Consider the following 12,232-nt stretch of genomic DNA (forward strand, 5'->3'; position numbering starts at 1 on the left):
ACCATTGGTATTGCAATACCATGTTGGGATATAGGGATATGTTAAATCTTTGGCTGGCTACTATTCCCATCATTCAAATAACCAGTTAAATCCGTCTAGCACTGGAAATAACAGGCTTCTCCCAGATTCCGACAAATGTCTCATTTCCTCTGCAAATTATTTCGACTGGCCATTAAAATAACTACACCACGAAGATGACGTTCTACAGACGCGAAAATTTAACCGACAAGAAGAAGATGCTGTGATATGCAAATTATTAACTTCTGAGAGCATTCACACAAGGTTGGCGCTGGTGGCGACACCTACAACGTGCTCACATGAGGAAAGTTTCCAACCAGATTTCTCATACACAAGCAGCAGTTGACCAGCGTTGCCTGGTGAAACGTTGTTGTGATGCCTCGTGTAAGGAGGAGAAATGCACGAAGATGACGTTCTACAGACGCGAAAATTTAACCGACAAGAAGAAGATGCTGTGATATGCAAATTATTAACTTCTGAGAGCATTCACACAAGGTTGGCGCTGGTGGCGACACCTACAACGTGCTCACATGAGGAAAGTTTCCAACCAGATTTCTCATACACAAGCAGCAGTTGACCAGCGTTGCCTGGTGAAACGTTGTTGTGATGCCTCGTGTAAGGAGGAGAAATGCGTACCATCACGTTACCGACTTTGATAAAGGTCGGATTGTAGCCTATCGCGATTGCGGTTTATCATATCGCGACATTGCTGCTCGCGTCGGTCAAGATACAATGACTGTTAGCAGAATATAGAATCGGTGGGTTCAGGAGGATAATACGGAACGCCGTGCTGGATCCCAACGGAGTCTAACACTAGCAGTCGAGATGACAGGCATCTTGCCCGCATGGATGTAACGGATCGTGTAGCCACGTCTCCATCCCTGAGTCAACAGATGGGGACGTTGCAAGACAACAACCATCTGCACGAACAGTTCGACGACGTTTGCAGCCTCATGGACTATCAACTCGGAGACCATGGCTGCGGTTACCATTGACGCTGCATCACAGACAGGAGCGCCTGCGATGATGTACTCAACGAAGAACCTGGTTGCACGAATAGTTAAACGTCATTTTTTCCGATGAATCCAGGTTCTGTTTACATCGCGTTGAACGCATATTGGAAGCGTATATTCGTCATCGCCATACTGGCGTATCACCCGGCGTGATGGTATGGTGTGCCCTTGGTTACACGTCTCGGTGACCTCTTGTTCGCAGTGACGGTACTTTGAACTGTGGACGTTACATTTCAGATACGTTACGACCCGTGGCTCTACCCTTCATTCGATCCCTGCGAAACCCTACATTTCAGCAGGATAAAGTACGACCGCATATTGCAGGTCCTGTACGGGTCTTTCTGGATACAGAAAATGTTCGACTGCTGCCCTGGCCAGCACATTCTTCAGATCTCTCACCAATTGAAAACGTCTGGTCAATGGTGGCCGAGCAACTGGCTCGTCACAATACGCTAGTCACTACTCGTGATGAATTGTGGTATCGTGTTGAAACTGGATGGGCAGCTTTACCTGTAAATGCCATCCAAGCTCTGTTTGGCTCAATGCTTAGGCATATGAAGGCCGTTATTACGGCCAGAGGTGGTTTTTCTGGATATTGATATCTCAGGGTCAATGAACCCAAATTGCGTGAAAATGTAATCACGTGTCAGTTCTAGTATAATATATTTGTCCAATGAATACCCCTTTATCATCTGCATTTCTTCTTGGTGTAGCAATTTTAATGGCCAGTAGTGTACTTCTCTCACTGGCAACGACTTCTGCCTACTGTTCTTCTGCAATTGCATTCCTCTCAGTGAAGGTTGTTCCTCAGCCATAATCTGTTGTGTTAATACAAAAATGGCTAAACTCCCTACACCGAGTACAGCAATGGGCCCTGCACTTGTCAGCAGTGTGGCCTGGCCACTTACGTCACTTACAGTTTGACTCATTTACAGATAAACGGCAGGGGTTGCTATCAGACGAGTGCAACGAGATAAAATGGCAAGCCTCATCTCTTACAAAAACTACTAGATGTGGAGATGATGGAGTGGCAACCTGACCTTCATCCCCCCCCATCCCCAATCCGTGAGTTTATACCTCTGACAAATACATTTATAGCAAGTGCTTCTGGTTCTTCAGTATTCTTCTCATCCCTTGCCCCCCTAAAGACTGTGTACTTCACGACAATGTACGAAAACGGTCGGTTGAAGCCTCAGAACCTTCTCCCAGACACTGCCTAGGCAGACACAACATGACCCTATAGTAATTTCTCTTTCCTCTGAGCATCTCTCTGCTAACCCCTTCGCCAGTGTCACGAAACTTGCCCTATTTCTTAGGATGTCTACTGGTTCCACATAGGTTCAAGTATTTTACAACAACTTAAATCATGCTACATTCATTTGAAATGAGCAGACACAGCCAAGGTCTCATACATTGTGCAGAAAATGTGGATACATTCGCACTAAGTTGTTTTTTTCTGAAGCCCACTTGCCTTCCGTCTCCCTTTGCCATATAGCCCTGAATAAAAGTGACTACAAGAAAACTGTTCCTTACTCTAATGTATAAGATGCCTAACCCACCTGGATTATTAGGTGTAATTCAATAATACTTTATTTAGATTCTGAAAGTTTTCTTTAACGTTTTAATCTGTGACCAGCAAGAATTCCTCAGTGCCTACAAGCTTGGAAGAACTGTGGCATCATCATCATCTCTGGCGTCATCGACTGGACACCAGTTAATGTATAAGTTTCTCTCTCTCTCCCTAGTCCTGTATTCATCACACACTTCGGTGGATGCCTAAACAATCTGGCCGACGAGCCCTTATATAACCGGTGATTTCAGAGTACGGTCAGTCTTAAGTTCATTTTACACTTTTATTTCGAATCTCTCCCTTCCAACGCTCTCCTCTACCATGCTGACCAGGCCACTAACTTCTTACGCCTGTACACTAGATTGTGGCTCAGCGGATATGCATGCACAGCAGATGTTTAGGTTCCCTAGACTGTTTGGGAGTAGGCTGGAGACTAAAATCATTTTTCGGAATGATTTCTAACCAAACTGCGCGCCCACGGAATATCGCCACAGTTGTGAGACTGGATTCGTGATTTGCTGTCAGAAAGGTCACAGTTCGTAGTAACAGACGGAAAGTCATCGTGTAAAATAGAAGTAATATGCGGCGCTCTCCAAGGAAGTGTTATAGGGCGGCCTGGGTGGCCGAGCGGTTCAAGGCGCTTCAGTCTGGAACCGCGCGGCCGCTACGATCGCATGTTCGAATCCTGCATCGGACATGGTTAGCTAGGTTTAAGTAGTTCTAAGTTCTAGGGGACTGATGACCTCAGATGTTATTCCCATAGGGTTCAGAGCCATTTGAACCATTTTTTTAAAAAGTGTTATAGCCCCTCTACTGTTCCTGATCTATATTAACGACATAGTAGACAATCTGAGTAGCCATCTTAAATTGTTTTCAGATGATGCTGTCATTTACCATCTTGTAAAGTCATCAGATAACCAAAACGATATATAAAAAAATTAAATAAAGTATCTGTATGGTGCTTAAAGTGTCATTGACCCTGAATAAAGAAAAGCCTGAAGTTATTCACATGAGTACTAAAAGAAATTCGCTAAATTTCGATTACACGATGTCACACAAATCTGTAAATTCAACTAAATACTTTGGAATTACAATTACAAATAACCTAATTTGGAACGATCACATAGCCAACCAGAAACTGCGATTTATTGGCAGAACACTTAGAAAGTGCAACACGTCTACTGAAGAGACTGCTTAGACCACGGTTGTCCGCCCTATGCCGTGTGGATCCGCATCTAGTGGGACTGGCAGATGGCATCGAAAAAGTAAAAAGTAGGGCAGCTCGTTCTTTATTATCGTGAAATAGGGCAGATAGTGCCACAGACATGATACGTGAACTAGAGTGGCAATCATTAAAACAAAGGAGTTTTTCGTTGCGACGGGATCTTCTCATCAAACTTCAATAATCAATTTTTTTCCTCCGATTGCGAAAACAATCTGTTGGCACCCACCTACATAGGGAGAGATGATCATCACGATAAAATAAGAGAAAAATTTCTAAACATTCATGGTGGTGTCTGTTTGTTCTATAACGTGTCTCCCTACCACTTTCGCGCAACGACGCTCTTAGCGTGTTTTGTAGGGAATTAACTAGTTTGAACCTGGGACCTGTTGCTGGTAAGGAGACGCCAGACCACACATGACATGTAGAATTCAGAAGAGTTCAGTGAGACTAGCGATGATATAACCAAATACTAAATGATCTCAGCGTTAGCTCCACTGCACTCCCTGTAAAAGAATATTAATTCTAACTAAATATAGTGGAAAGGGTTCAAGGCTTTCCTATTTTTAGTTAGCTGGTAAAATAACGTCGCAAAAGCAGTTAAGTTTACCATTGGAAATTTATTCTATTCACAAAACATCGTTTATAAATTGCACTATTGATAAAAGGAAATGTTTTAATACAGGATGGTAAAAACCAACTGCGTTCAACAAAAATGTGAACGAATATTCCCTAAATGGGTTTCCAAGTTCTACAATCGATCGAAGGGTGACCTATGCCATATCACATCTATAATCTAGGTTTAAATTAAGCTTCACAAAAGAGAAAACTATCAAAATGGTCTACAGTGACCCTTAGTTGTCTTTAATTACTTATCTAACTCGTAAATTACAGTGGCTGATGTGGCTTCTCAATAACTATAAAATAGAAAAATTATCGCGTTTCAGATTTTTACTTCAAGTGGCAAATGTGAACACCATGACTTTTAATTAACGATCGACACTAGTATTACAAAAAAAGGGGGTGTAACAGATGAGACTTCTGCGGTTCTGAGTGAAGCCTTATGCGCTCAAAAATGCAGCATCGCGTGCGTTCATTACCTTGTCGGTGTTTAAGCAGCGTCAGGGCGGCAGCGGCCGGCGCAGCAGCCATCCAGCCCGCCGTCCCGGAACCAACTCTCATCTAACTTCTCCTTACTACAATTTACCGAAGTTAGTTTAAAAAAACTATCTGGCTATGTTTTCATCTGACCAATCAGGGTCTCAATGTTAACCTTAAGCTCCGCCTACAAAAATTCTGTCTATCCAATGAGAAACGTTATACTTTTCGTGGTGGGGCAATGTTTTTCAAGTTTGCAACGTAACAGAGACGCTAAAAAGTCTCACGCTAAAACCTGCAGCTAGTGTGGTCCGTTTAGCGTTAGCGTAAGATCTATACTGCTCTTCTGGAGGCCTATATCTTTTAACATGGGCTGGGGAGTGGTCCTAATGTAACAGACACGCGAAAAAGTCTCACGCTAAAACTTGCGGGTGGTAGTGGCCCTTTTTGTGTTATCGTAAGATCTATACTGCTTTTCTGGAGGGCTCTAGCTTTTAACATGGGCTGGGGGTGATACTTGACGTATCTGAGACGCGAAAAAGCCTCACGCTCAAACGTGCGGGTTGTATAGTCGTACATGTAGGCTCGCGGCGTGGGTGCCAAGCCCCTCCCTTATCTAGCTTAACACGGTTCTGCTCTCGGCTTCTGTCATCGTTTCTCCCCTCGGAACTGCGTCTGCCTCACGGTGGGAAGGTACGACATGCAGTTAGGCATTCTTGTGTTAGTCTGTGGTATTCCATTTGCTCACTCGTTACTCGTATTACTTTGGTTAATTTAATGTCACGATTTATTCGGAGCTATGTGACATACTACTGGATTTGCTTATCATGTCAGGGTTTTCATGTAAGGTGTTGGATTTGCCTGACACCTTACAAATTTAATTGCTCGTTTTTCCTGTTGTCCGTTCGAGAGTGGAACGGTAGAAAGACAGCTTGAAGGTGATTCATTGATCCCTCTGTGCCAGGCACTTTTCTGTGAATAGCAAGGTAATCACGTAGACGTAGATGTAGAATGTAGTGACTGCACTCATTTTCACTTTTCGCTAACTCCAAGTTTATGAAGAAAAGTATGTCTATCTCATCCTGTAATACTTCATGTAGGTCCTCACTACTGGTCCCTGCTCCACTGGTGATAGACGTTTTCAATACAGAATGAGACCAGCTTGTAGAACAAAGCGAACGAAAAACCGGCGCCTCTCCTCATCACCATATAAGTAAAGGAGAACAGCTGTTTTCCTGTTGTCCATGATGTCATCGATGTTATCCACAGGCAGTTCGGCGGCAGGCCGGCGGGAGTGCATTGCTAGACGACACTTGCACTATGTGATCAAAAGTATGCGGACACCTGGCTGGAAGCGACTTACAAGTTCGTGACGCCCTCCATCAGTAATGCTGCAATTCATTATAGCATTGGCCCACCCTTAGCCTTGATGACAGCTTACACTCTCGCTGGCATACGTTCAATCAGGTGGTGGAAGGTTTCTTGGGGAATGGCAGCTCATTCTGCACGGAGTGCTGCATTAAGGAGAGGTATCGATGTCGGTCCAAAACATCCCAAAGGTGTCAGGGATGCTGTTATCGTCCATTGTGAACAGGTGCTCGATCGTGATGGAAGATGCAATCGCCATCCCAGAATTGCTATTCGTCAGTGGGAAGCAGGAAGGTGGTTAAAACATCATTCTAGGCCTCTACTGTGATAGTGCCACGCAAAACAATTACGGATGCCAGTCCCTCCATGAAAAATACGACGAAACCATAATACCACCTCCTCCGATATTTACTGTTGGCACTATACACGCTGGCAGATTATGTTGACCGGGCATTCGCCATACCTACACCTTGCCATCGAATCTCCACGGCGTGTACTGTTCAATCGTCAAATGTTTACGCTCCTTACACCAAGCGAGGCGTCGATTGGCATTTACCGGGCGATGTGTGGCTTATGAGCAGCCGCACAACTATGAAATCCAAGTTTTCTCACCTACCGCCTAACTATCATAGCCCTTGCAGTGGATTCTAATGCAATTTGGAATTCATGTGTAATGGTCTGGATAGACAATTGTCAATGGTCTCTGTCAGTCAACCGACCAGGTTGACCTCTACGCTTTTATGTTGTCTGTCTCCCTTCACGTTTCCACTTCTTTATCAGATCGGAAATAGTGGAATTAGTGATGTTTAGGTGTGTGGAAATCACGCCTACAGACGAATGACGCAAGTGACACCCAATCACCTGACCACGCTCGAAGTCCGTGTGTTGTGCGGAGGGCCCCATTCTACATCTACACCCATACTCCGCAAGCCGCCTGATGGTGTGTGGCGGAGGGTACCTTGAGCACCTCTATCGGTTCTCCATTCTATTCCAGTCTCGTATTGTTCGTGGAAAGAAGGATTGTCGGTATGCCTCTGTGTGGGCTCTAATCTCCCTGATTTTATCCTCATTGTCTCTTCGCGAGATATACGAAGGAGGGAGCAGTATACTGCTTGACTACTCGGTGAATGTACACTCCTGGAAATGGAAAAAAAACACATTGACACCGGTGTGTCAGACCCACCATACTTGCTCCGGACACTGCGAGAAGGCTGTACAAGCAATGATCACACGCACGGCACAGCGGACACACCAGGAACCGCGGTGTTGGCCGTCGAATGGCGCTAGCTGCGCAGCATTTGTGCAACGCCGCCGTCAGTGCCAGCCAGTTTGCCGTGGCATACGGCGCTCTGTCGCAGTCTTTAACACTGGTAGCATGCCGCGACAGCGTGGACGTGAACCGTATGTGCAGTTGACGGACTTTGAGCGAGGGCGTATCGTGGGCATGCGGGAGGCCGGGTGGACGTATCGCCGAATTGCTCAACACGTGGTGCGTGAGGTCTCCACAGTACATCGATGTTGCCGCCAGTGGTCGGCGGAAGGTGCACGTGCCCGTCGACCTGGGACCGGACCGCAGCGATGCACGGATGCACGCCAAGACCGTAGGATACTACGCAGTCCCGTAGGGGACCGCACCGCCACTTCCCAGCAAATTAGGGACACTGTTGCTCCTGGGGTATCGGCGAGGACCATTCGCAACCGTCTCCCTGAAGCTGGGCTACGGTCCCGCACACCGTTAGGCCGTCTTCCGCTCACGCCCCAACATCGTGCAGCCCACCTCCAGTGGTGTCGCGACAGGCGTGAATGGAGGGACGAATGGAGACGTGTCGTCTTCAGCGATGAGAGTCGCTTCTGCCTCGGTGCCAATGATGGTCGTATGAGTGTTTGGCGCCGTGCAGGTGAGCGCCACAATCAGGACTGCATACGACCGAGGCACACAGGGCCAACACCCGGCATCATGGTGTAGGCAGCGATCTCCTACACTGGCCGTACACCTCTGGTGATCGTCGAGGGGACACTGAATAGTGCATGGTACATCCAAACCGTCATCGAACCCATCGTTCTACCATTCCTAGACCGGCAAGGGAACTTGCTGTTCCAACAGGACAATGCACGTCCGCATGTATCCCGTGCCACCCAATGTGCTCTAGAAGGTGTAAGTCAACTACCCTGGCCAGCAAGATCTCCGGATCTGTCCCCCATTGAGCATGTTTGGCCACAGGACTACATCCAGCATCTCTACGATCGTCTCCATGGGAGAATAGCAGACTGCATTGCTGCGAAAGGTGGATATACACTGTACTAGTGCCGACATTGTGCATGCTCTGTTGCCTGTGTCTATGTGCCTGTGGTTCTGTCATTGTGATCATGTTATGTATCTGACCCCAGGAATGTGTCAATAAAGTTTCCCCTTCCTGGGACAATGAATTCACGGTGTTCGTATTTCAATTTCCAGGAGTGTATGTTCTCGAAACTTCAACAAAATCTTGTACCGAGCTACTGAACGTCTCTCCTAAAGAGTCTTCCACTGGAGATTATCTGTCACCTCCGTAATGCTTTCGCGATTACTAAATCATCCTGTACGAATTAACGAAGTGGTACCACGGCGCTGCTCTCCGTTGCATCTTCTCTATCTCTTGTATCAACCCTATCTGATACGGATGCCACACTGGAGAGCAGTATTCAAGCAGTGGGTGAACAAGTGTACTGTAACCTACTTCTTTGTTTTCGGATTGCATTGCCTTAGGATTCTTCCTTTGAATCTCAGTCTGGCATCTGCTTTACCGACGATCAACTTTATATGATCATTCCATTTTAAATCACTCCTAATGCCTACCCCCAGATAATTTATGGAATTAATTGCTTCCAGTTGCTTACCTGCTATATTGTAGCTAAATGATAAGGGCTCTATCTTTTTATATATTCGCAGCACATTACACTTGTCTACATTGAGATTCAATTGCCATTCGGTGCACCATGCGTCAATTTGCTGCAGATCCTCCTGCATTTCAGTACAATTTTCCAATTTTACAACCTGTCGATATACCACAGCACCATCCGCAAAAAGCCTCAGTGAACTTCCGATGTCATCCACAGCACTAAAGTCATCAGTCCCCTAGAACTTAGAACTACTTAAACCTAACTAACCTAAGGACATCACACACATCCATGCCCGATGCAGGATGCGAACCTGCGACAGTAGCGGTCGCACGGTTCCAAACTGTAGCGCCTAGAACCGCTCTTCCACTCCGGCCGGTTAAATGATAAGGGATCTTTCTTTCTGCTCTCTCACGGTGTCAAATCTACTGAGGTCACTGATATGGAGTACCTGGCAGCAGGTGGCAGCACAACGCACCTAGTATGAAAAACGTATGTTTCTGTGGGTGTTCCGTTACTTTTGATCGTATTGTGACATTATGTTGCGATGAGGAACCCATGTCCCTCAAGGAAAAGGTGGTACAATTGTGATGGTGGTGAAGCGAAGTCATCCCACTGACGAAGACAGCTGGAATAGCTGTCGGTCAGCAGCTTCTGTTAATCAGTGGAATGAATAACCAATCCAGTTTTACTTTTTTTATTCACTCAGTGTCTAGTTTTAGACCGAGACCCACTTACAAATCATCGTAACATAGTTGAAAATGTATGCGCTGTACCTGTTCTTAGCACATTTGTAACATGGTTTTCCCATCTTTGGAAATACCATTTTTGACTGTGTTACGATGATTTGAAAATATGTCTCGGCCCCAAACTAGTCGCCGAGTGAATAAAACAAAAGTGACGTTTGCAACTTCGGATTGCTCTTTCGTTGTACCTTAGTGAAGTTGACAGCGGACTGCTTGTCGGTGGTTTAGAAGGGAATATTATGTCCAATTCTGACACGGTGTGACCAGAGGCGATAGGTGCGTCTCAGCGAGAACAACAGGCTGGCTACAGCCCTGACTCAGCAAACACAGGCATGTAGATCACAGAGTATTGGGAGCCTGCAATGCGTAAGTGACGAGAATGAGATGTATATATAGAAGCAGACAGGCTCACACCCCACAGTGATGATGGACAAAAGCCAGACACGGCTGAGTCGCACCCATTTCTTTATCAGTTCTGAGCCCATCACAGCGTTCAGCCATGGAAGTGCGGACTTCTTAATGGACTGAAAGTTGGGGGATGCCACATCACTGCACCATATTTGTTCAGCGAATGGGACCTTGTGTGGAGAAATTATTGAGCTTCTAAGGATGTGGCATCCGTAGGAGTTTTGAAATGAGAAGTCAGGGTTGACAGGAAAAACCTTGTGATATGTATTCTACAGATGGAAATCATGAGGTGCACCTATCGATGATGTCCATACCACCAATCACTCAGAGGAACCTTCATGGCTAATCTCAGGTGGAATGAAATCAAAAAATACGAAAAGAGCAGTAAGCAGAACTTTGTGCCGTTGTTTCGGGGGGTTTGAGGAGAGAGAGCGTCGCCACTCAGTCTCGCACTCTGCATGATTCCCCCCCCCCCCCCCCCCCCCCAACACCAACATCCAACACTGCAGCACCACATGTAAGTCTTCTCCAGCATGTTCTACTGGTCACGGCAGACACCATCAAACAAAATGTGTCCTGTCAGCAGCCCTAAGTGGAAACAACCACTTCTAGGCTGAAATACAGGGTGAGTATGGCACGTAGGAGATGAAAAGCATATGGAGTACAGACGGTAATACCGTTAAAGAAAATATATAATTGGCAATAACTTGCCAATAAACTGCTCCCATTAACGCTCCAAACGCACGGTAGCCTGTAAAGTTATTGTGTTACCTTATTTACTGTTCCTTAGATTTAATAAAGGATGGAAAACTGAATTGAATTTAACATTTAAATCTATAATTCGCGCAATTGGAAGCTAGTATAAGAAAGGGAAATTAGAAACCTTCTTTGGTTTATCAAAAGTATACATATGTTTGCTGCTAACAAGTATTTTCAGCAGTACCAGCTCTCTCACTACCTTGACACTATGTAAAGCTCCGGAGTCTACATCATATAGATAATTTTCCGTTAAGAGCTCTTTTGCAAAGGCTAAATCTGTCGCACATTGTCTTCAGTTACTTGGATGTTCTGCAATTCTAATTGTAGCCACTCTGCCAGTCTGAACAAAATGATATTTTCTACACTATTTACAGGTGGTTTTATACATGCTAATGTGTGTGAAATGTCATGTATTGCATTCACTATTGAATAAAATTTGAGTTTTATTTTTGCTATTGAATAACATAGGGTTATAGTCGCAAGGCTTTAAATTCTTTCCAGAGCTATCAGAAATTTTGCCAGCATCAGATTTCGTAACTACTGAATAACAAAAAAAGTTAATAGTTAGCGTTACACCAATCTGTATTTCTTCCTTTGTACTCATCTGGGAAAGCTGCATCGTATATGCCAAACAAGGAGGTCATGTATTACGTTATGAGACCAAGACGTTGATCTGTTTGATTATATTGTTTGTTATTATAGCTATTTCGATGTGATTGTTACGTTCAGGTTATACACTCCTGGAAATTGAAATAAGAACACCGTGAATTCATTGTCCCAGGAAGGGGAAACTTTATTGACACATTCCTGGGGTCAGATACATCACATGATCACACTGACAGAACCACAGGCACATAGACACAGGCAACAGAGCATGCACAATGTCGGCACTAGTACAGTGTATATCCACCTTTCGCAGCAATGCAGGCTGCTATTCTCCCATGGAGACGATCGTAGAGATGCTGGATGTAGTCCTGTGGAACGGCTTGCCATGCCATTTCCACCTGGCTCCTCAGTTGGACCAGCGTTCGTGCTGGACGTGCAGACCGCGTGAGACGACGCTTCATCCAGTCCCAAACATGCTCAATGGGAGACAGATCCGGAGATCTTGCTGCCCAGGGTAGTTGACTTACACCTTCTAGAGCACGTTGGG

This window comes from Schistocerca gregaria, chromosome 7 (assembly GCF_023897955.1).
Source record: "Schistocerca gregaria isolate iqSchGreg1 chromosome 7, iqSchGreg1.2, whole genome shotgun sequence".
Taxonomy (NCBI): domain Eukaryota; kingdom Metazoa; phylum Arthropoda; class Insecta; order Orthoptera; family Acrididae; genus Schistocerca; species Schistocerca gregaria.